Raw genomic sequence first — 8,953 nt, 5'->3', positions numbered from 1 at the left:
GGCTTATAGCCATGGAATCTAAAGTTAAATCTCGCTCATAGTTGTAGATTCTGATAGACCTAGAATGTATCCTAAGTACCTTACATCCCTATCTACTGAAGATCCTTGATGTCATAATGCATCCTGCTCGCTACCCTTGGCTGCTTGTCCATACTACTCATGCTGAGTGGCCAAGCCTTGGAAAAATCAATAAACATTTTGGTAAAAATTTTATACAAAGAGCCCTTCTGAGTGTGGCAAGCATGGGTTGTTTGTCTGCAAACCAAACTCAAGATCAAGTTTAAATGGAAAAGCTAACTTCCAAAGGATGTGTTTGGACATTTTTTATCATGTATAAGCTAGTGCCCAATCTTAGAATAATATACCATGTTCGAGATTCACATAAGTACGTATTCAATAATCATTGCAACAAATAGAAATCTCAAAAACCTCTTTTACAAGTCCTGTAAAATAAACCCATATGTGGAGTAAGAAAACCAAGAAATCATAAATGCCCAAATCTGACGGTTGGGAACATAGACAACATGATGCCTTGCATGTCCTTCCCTAATAAAGCCTTGAAATCATGTGCTTTTGAACTCAAGGCTTGAATTTCATTGCCATATATGACCATATTTGTCTTGCTCCTTGTCGAGGGTGACCCATCATTCTAGAACCATATTTTTCCAAAGTCACGGCCCTTGTTGAGGTCGTATCATGTTAGAAGCCATGTGTAGAGTCGTGTTGAGGACCTTGCCAAGATTGTTACTTTTGCTGGATGATATGGTCTTGCGAAAACTATGGTTAGAACCATGTCAAGTGTCGTTTCTTATCGCAACATGCTCATTCAAAATGCTCCAAAACTAAAGATGTAGTAAGCGTGCTCAATCATGCTCCTTCCAAATTCTTTTTGGGTTCTCACAATTTTTTGCAGGTTGCAGAACATGTTGACTATCAGAGCTTCAAAGGTTGCACGCCTTGGTGCTTGCAAATATTGGCATTATATGCCTCGAGGATCAAGAAAGAGTTTTTTGCATGGGAAGAGCCTCTTAATTCTCAAATTTTTGTGCGTTCACAACTTGAATCATTATGAAATCAAGCTTCTTCCATGGCGTGTAGAGAGCATGCAATGAGCGAGGCAGGAATTTGATGAAGACTATGTCTGTGGTCATCCTTTGTAGACATTGCAACATCGGTTTTTCCTCCTTGTCCCCTCGCAAACCCACCTAGATCACTTGCAGTGCTTCTCGTGAAGGTGCTCACATCCTCCTCTCATCTATAAGAGACGTTTCTCACACTGCTCCCTTGAATTTCTCCCCCAAGCTCCTCGGCCCCCCTCTCATTTTCCTGATATGCAAACATACCCTCCCCAAGAGCATGCCTAGGATCTGATACTAGTAAAAGGCCAATGGTGACTAAAACTTGCTCTTATCCTCCTAACACCTCTCTATATAGCCCTTGGCCTAGAGACCCCCAACCTTCATGCTTAGCCTAGGGCGATGCCCCACTAGTTCTACCATTGCCCTTACACAACCTGTAAGCAAGATCTTCGTAGAATTTCAAATGATGATTAGAGGTGAACGAAGACCATAGTAATCAGCACTAGTAAGTTCTCCATCTCCATAGAATTTCTCACATAATTAACCTCTTCTTTTCATTATCAACAACATCAGTTCCTCCCACTTGCCCTCTGATTGTCTTTGGTGGACAGAAAAAAAAGGTCTAAACTTGACTCAATGTCTATGGTGCATTTGAATAAGTCTTGAGCATGGCTTAAAAGGCTATGGTACTTTTTTAAAAACACTACCTCCTCCCACTTTCACTCTGATTGTCTTTGGTGAGCATTAAAAAAGGTCTAAGCTAGAAGCTAAAATTGACCTGGTCGACTATCATATGGACAAAATCAAGAAAGCCAGGATGTTGTCCAAGTAAACATACCTCCAACCCGAGGCGAACAATCAAGGGAATTTTTTTAGAGCCCTAAAACTCAAGAGAGGTCAAGGCCTAGTTCACTCTCTCTCGGATGGGGAGGGAATGAAGTAAAGGACCAAGATGAAATGGCAAAGCTGATGCTCGATCACCTCTGTCAAATCATAGGTGTGCCTGAGGTCCATTCTATGGAGGTGGATGAAGCCAGGAGTAGTCTCTTAGGAAGTATCAAGGGAATGGTTTCAGACTCCAAAGCCATTCTCCTAGAGAAAGACTTTATTGAGGAGGAATGCTGCCTTGCGTTGAAGGCTCTATGTAAAGAGAAGTCCCTTGGGTGGGATGGGTTGATTGTAAAATTTTTCATTGAATTCCGGGACGGTTTCCAAGTTCCCATTACAAAAATGGTCGACCAAGCGTTGTGTAATGGAACCCTAGATTCAAGTATCAAAAGGGGACTCATTAAACCAATCCCTAAGAAAATATGTTACTCTTAGTTGAAGCATTGTTGACCTATAACCATGATGACTGTGATTAGAAGATCATCCCCAAGACAATTGCCCTCAGGTTGCCTACCATTGTTGTTAGAGCCATTAGTCCACATTAGCACGGGTTCATTAAAGGAATATCAATTTATGATAACATCTTGGTGGCCATGGTTAGAATTGAATACACTTCACTAACCAATCAAGATTGTATCCTGCTTCAACTTAATCTTGATAAGGCTTATGGTAGGACAAATTGGTCATCATTGAGGAGGCCATGAAATGTTTGGGCTTTGGGCCTCGACTGTGCCGACTTGTTCGCACTCTCAGTGCTGGAATCCACTTTGAGCTACTCTTTAATGATAAATTGTGGGTGCTTTTGAGGTCAAAAGATCAATCAAGCACGGTTGCCGGCTCACCTCAATGTTGTTTGCTATAGGCTCGCATCCTTTGGTGACCATGGTGGAAGCTAGTTCCGCAAAAGGGGAGACCCAAGGGCTGGCCTTGCCGAACAAGGATTGGCTCTTGGTTGAGCTGTTCATGTGCTGCTGATTTGTACACAAGTTGTCAGATTCTACCATTTCAAGCAAATTTGGAAGGCCAAGAATGGTCGAGTCTTTGAGAATGATCTCTCTTGTGCCTGCTTCTTGGAGATCATGCAAGAAAGTAAAGAACTAGTCACTTCATTTGGTAAAACCAAGGACCCCGATGAATGAAATGGGGTTGTCAATGCCATGTCGGTAAGCTAGGGATAGCCTGGGTCATTTGTGTGCATTTTAAATCCCCCCTTATATCATCGTGATCCTATGGATGCCTTGGCTTGGATTGTGAGCAAGGCCAGTCTTGTAATTGCTTGATTTCCTTAATATAACATCACTCACTCTTGTGAGTTTTGAAAAAAGAAAAGAAAAAAAGGTCTAAGCTTAGGTTTTGATACTTCAAACATGTTTGGAGGGCAAGAAATCATTGGATCTTGAAGAACACCATGGAGACATCTAAGTTCATTGAGATAATCCAAGAAAGCACGGGGACGATCATCATTGGGAAACAGATAAACTTTGATGAGTGGAGTAGGGTCATGTGTGCCGCAAGGACTTACTTGCATGATAAAGGTGTGGGCTTATCCTTTGGCATGGGGCTCCCCTATCAGTCGGTGTATCTTCGATCCTTTGAGGGTGTCATGGCTCATCACGAGCATGGTAAGATTTTATAATTTTTTGGTTATGCTAATATAATCTACTCTCCCTTGTGAATTTTGCAAGAAAAAAAAAACCATCCTTGATGCATAGCAAGGGTGGATTTTTTATGAGCATCCTTGCTCGTCATATTGCAAAGATCTTATAAACTTTTTGGTATTTTTACTTGGAGCTCACATTGTCACTCATAAAACATTAACTGTGCAAAATACCCAAAACATGTAAAAAGCTCAATAAAAAGCAACCTTGCATAGTCGGGAAGCATGTTGCTAACCCATTCTAGAGGGAAGTCACCAGAAAGATCAATAACAAAGGACACAATGGACTTGGCTAGTTTGGGATAGCAACAGTAGAAAATGGAAAGGATCAAACCAACTAGCCTCCCAATTCTACCTCTATGGGAATGAAAGGTTACGAGCCATTAGGGATGTAGGATAGCTTGGCAGTTGGTGGCTGCCTCCCCCCCTTAACCAGCAATGTAGCAAGCAATGGCCGGAATCGAGATGGGTGGCAATTGCGTAGAACACTTGGTGCCCACATTGGCCACTTGGGATGAAGGTCCTCCTTTGGATGACGGTTCTATGGGGCCTTCTAGAGTAAAGGTCCTTGCCAGAGGTATTGGTCCTGATAGATGCTCGCAATGCAGAAAGGCTAGTGAGGACATCTCTCAATTCAAGGAGCGTCCGGCAATATGTGGCTTGACAGGGAGAATTTATAAGTGGGTTCAAAAGATCTAGAACATAGGCTTCTTCAAGAATGATCTTTTCTTGGGAGGGAAGGTGTTCAAGAGCCAACTGGTTCTCATCGGCACACAAACAATCAAATTCTGCTACTTCGAACACATGTGAAAGGCAAGGAATTGTTGGATATTCGAGAATGCCATGAAAATAACTAAATTCACAAAGATTGTGCAAGACAATAGGAAAACATTTGTCACCATTGGGGGGTGGATGAACTCTAATTGGTGGAACAAAGCAATTGGTGTCGTTATGACCGATTGAGTGGAATATGGCCATTGGCGTTGTTATGGCCAATTAGTAATTCATGTTCAACCAAGCTTATCACGTATGTCTCTTTAAGTGTCGTGGGGTGACTCTCGTGATGTATCCATGGTTGTTGGGAGATGGCATGGCTCGGCACGAGCATGACTTTAATTTGTAATTTCATGGTTTTGTTCATACAATTCACTAACCATTGTGAGTTTTACCCAAAGAAAAAAGAAAAAAAGCTAAGCTTGACTCAATGTCTATGGTGCATTTGAATACGTCTTGTGCTACGCATGGCTCAAACTTTAACTTCTTCCACTTGTTTAGTCACGTGAACTTTTTTTTTCCCAATCTCACTATTGTGAGGGTATATATATATATATATATATATATATATATATATATATATATATTACGAAAACAAAAGAAGTTACAGTGTAAGCCATGCTCCATCTGAGCCATGGCATCAACTAGCAACCAAGTCACCAAGACACAAACTAATACATCAACTGACAAAGGGTGCCACCCTGACACCTTGCACCAACAACAAGAGTGACATAGAATGGCTTAGGGTTGCCACCAAAAGGAGAGAGCCTTGCCACAACACACCCTTTGACTGCCAAGCCGAGACAAGAGGAATCCCGTTGAAAACGAGACACAATAAAAAGCACTTTTTCCTTGCCTTTCTTTTAAACAGACTCGCAGTGTTAGCGGTAGCCCCCAAAACCTTAACAATATGGCCAATGAGGTATAGTTTTTGGATCTGCACACCATTTTCCTTAACTGGCTACAAGCAACTTCTACCTTGGGGCAGTTCCTAACATAATGCCCAATTCTCTGATAGTTGTGACAAGCATTGGGAAAAGAAGCAAAGGCCATCTCTGACGATGTGCACCAAAGTCTCCCATGTTGAGATCTAAGTATTTAGGTATGGGCTTGCTCATATCCCACAAAATACATGCTTAAACATCCAAATCGGTTTGACATGCTGCATCTTGGGAATAAAAAGGACCCGGCCCATAAGCTTGGTAATAGTGTCCACATGGCCTTAGAGCCATAGAGAAAGGCTCTTCAGTGTGACCCACACCGGACAAAAGTTCATAAACTCTTCATTCGGACAAAATTTCGATGTCCATGGCACTGTGTACGCAAAGTATGATGCTCCCTAGATCCCTCCTCTAATAACCAAGTCCTGCACCGTATGCTCAGAGAGACACTCTGCCACATAGAACCCTTTGCTAACCAATGTGAAGTGGCAAATAACATTTTTGTTTTCACCGCCGTTGCCACCCAATCCCATAAACCTTGGGTAGACATTCACCAACCCATAAAGTAGAGGATCACCAAGTGAGCACAACATGTCTCTAGGCCCTGCAATGCAAACTCTTGATTGAAGTCAACTTGCAATATGAATCCATCTTCAACCTTGTTATGTCTAAAAATGTTCACCCCATGTGAAATATCCATCGTCACGGTGCGCACATCGAAGGATGACGGCTTCAAAACCTTCTCAAGCCTAGAGACATTAGCCACACCTTCATTCACTCTTTTTCTTCCCTTTGCTACAAACACGAAGTCCATTTCAATAGGCTTTCTCTGCCCTCCGAGTTCAACACCTCATCCAAGGAGTCGCTTTCGCTTTCGCTGTTGGGATTCATTCTCAACCAACCAATTCCAATGAATAGCGCACTAGCATGGCTTTTGAGAACACACAACAAAAGGTGACCAATGGAAAAAAAATGCTTATGATGTGGTCACACGAGGCTCAGTTATAAGTAACTTGTAACTGAGCCTCACCAAATATAGTTGTGTCAAAATAGGCATAGTAACAAATTTACAAGCATAGTAAAATTGAGCCGGCACAGCTACATGCGTGTGAACACAACGCAGGCTCAGTTATCTGTCCAAATAACTGAGCCTCATGTGACCATTGCCTTATAAAGTCTTCTAGCGTGCTTATAATCTCAAGATTCCCTAACAAGAGTAAATCAACACGCTAGGTAACTATCAAAGATAATAATCACGCTCCACAAAACCAAGAGCACCACCCTTAGTTCGTCAACTCTTGCCCTACATCTCAGACTGAAAGATGTACTCTTCTGTTTAGTATATGTGTTTATGTTGGTTTCTCACGTGGTTGTGGGTAATGAAGAGGTAAAGAAGGCATTTAAGCACGTGAAACAAATGGCTACCATAGACGCAATCAATGACACTACGTGTATTTTTTACTGTGTTGTTGCCCTGTCGAAATGAACAGAAACAACATTCTATAGAACAAGGAAACGGCGGGGGTACACCCATTTGAGAGTAGACAACAACATAAAAATTCAAACATATATCGACACCTACATTGAAGCAAACATTTTAAAAAGATCTGCATCAACACATGAATGAAAAATAACTAGATTCATAATCTACATAAATCAAAAGCAAAAAACTTGACACATAAAGTCTCTTGGAAACCGGATTTCATTATTAAGCATCAATGCAAATGGTCAATACATCATACATAGAGCAGTTACACAGCTTTGTCATCACCAACTTCAACATCCATTTCCACTTCGATCTGGCCTTCCGTTGTCAAGTCCTCTTCCACATCCCAAAACCAACATGGCCCTGAAACATAAGAGGCTTCTTTCCTAGATTGTAGCCTCCAATTGCTATGTACATATACCAAGTCATCAGCGATTTCATGCCGCAAAAGGTTGTGCTTGATGGAATGTATAAAACCATATGTCGACCAATTTGTCTCACATGCGGAAGCACTACATACCTGGGATAAAATCTTTATAGCCAATCTTTGAAGAAGGGGGGTATCTTCCCCATAGTTGTCCCACCAAGAAACTGCTGAAATCTTCTGCATGTCATCCAAAGCTTCAAGATCCCCAAAGCTCCCTTGCAATCCAATGTACATAGACAATTGTGCTTTTAGCCGTGTCTTTTCCATAGCACTCCTTCCCACTCTGTTGAGTGTGGCCTTCCATCCTTTCATTACCTCACCATCCTTGTTAGGTGACTTTGAAAACTACTTTGGATTTAATAGGAAAGCTGTTGCATGAAGAGGAGTATGCATCATCAACCACCGTGCTTGTATAAATTCATTCATCTACTGAAACATCTCTTCGCCATCCACCTCCTCTGCCAAAATCTCCTTGATCTTTTCTACCATCTGATCCATGCCTGCAAAAATTACACCCATGCATGCTTCATCCATGTCAACCATACACAACATTGCCATGATTGGCCAACACACCTTGACATACAACTCAATGTCCTCCCAAAAAGTAGACGACAAAATGCTCCTCTCTATCACTTTTGCATCTTTATTTTGACACTTCCAGGCATCCCAATCCTTGCATGTCACCAAGTGCTTCCAAGCAGTCTTAACCCTCACCAATCTATGCAGCATCATGAAATGTGAAGCAAAACGGGTATCTCCCGGTCTAATTAGCTTGAGATTGGAGTGCTTACCAAACATGGCTCATGCTGCATCATGATTTGTGATGAACTGTTGAACTTCCTTTCCCTTTGTTAGAGGCTGCTCCAACCACTTGATTGCCATCAAATCCTTCAAAAGCAAGTTCAGACAATGCGTTGCACAAGGAGTTCAAAAGATATGCTTGTACTCTCCCTCCACAATCTATCCTGCAAGCTTGCAATTTGCCGCATTATCCGTGATAACCTGCAAAACGTGATCAACACCAACCTCTTTGATAACTTTCTTAAGTGCATCTGCTATAAACTCCCGAGCCTCTTAGAACTGCCACTAGTATCAATGGAGCCCTTGAATACTATTCCTCTTGGACTGGACCCACAAAATGGAGCCCTTGAATACTATTCCTCTTGGACTGGACCCACAAAATGGATCAATGGTCTTTTGGCTGTATCTGTCCACCCATCAAAAATAAGAGAGCAACCATAATGTTTCCAAGAACACTCTATAGGACTTCTCTCTAATCTTGCATTTTCTTGCTGTAGTAGTGTTGTACGCAACTTTTTGTAGTTGGGAGGCTTATATTCTTTACCAAAAGTTGCAATTGTAGAGACCATATCTAAAAAGTATGGAGAACGAGCAAGCGAGAAAGACAATACCCATGCATAAAAACATCTAGCCACTGCCTTGTCCACATCTTCTCTACATGAGGCATTGAACACATACCTTCCAAAGATGGTTGATCCTGAGCCTTTCTCTTTGTATGCAAAGGATTGGTGCTGGCAATCTTTTGCTTCTTGTTGGCACTATCTTGATCCTCTCGTGTCATGGAGGCTTTTTGAGCCATGGTAACCTTCTTACAGATGCCAATACCTTGCTTCTTGATAGCAAGCAAGTGGGCACGCACTCGTGAGTATGACCCTGAGTAGCCTTCCTGGAAAATAGAGC

General features: G+C 41.9%; 1 pseudogene; it reads right to left on the bottom strand.

The window, feature by feature from the left end:
- Positions 1-7,090: 7,090 nt before the first annotated feature.
- Positions 7,091-8,067, bottom strand: LOC147460199 (uncharacterized; annotated as a pseudogene).
- Between the last annotated feature and the right edge of the window lie 886 nt (positions 8,068-8,953).

This window comes from Adiantum capillus-veneris, chromosome 4 (assembly GCF_014529385.1).
Source record: "Adiantum capillus-veneris isolate H3 chromosome 4, ASM1452938v2, whole genome shotgun sequence".
Classification (NCBI taxonomy): domain Eukaryota; kingdom Viridiplantae; phylum Streptophyta; class Polypodiopsida; order Polypodiales; family Pteridaceae; genus Adiantum; species Adiantum capillus-veneris.
The sequence above is the reverse complement of the archived record's forward strand: the minus strand, read 5'-3'. Positions and strand labels throughout refer to the sequence as shown.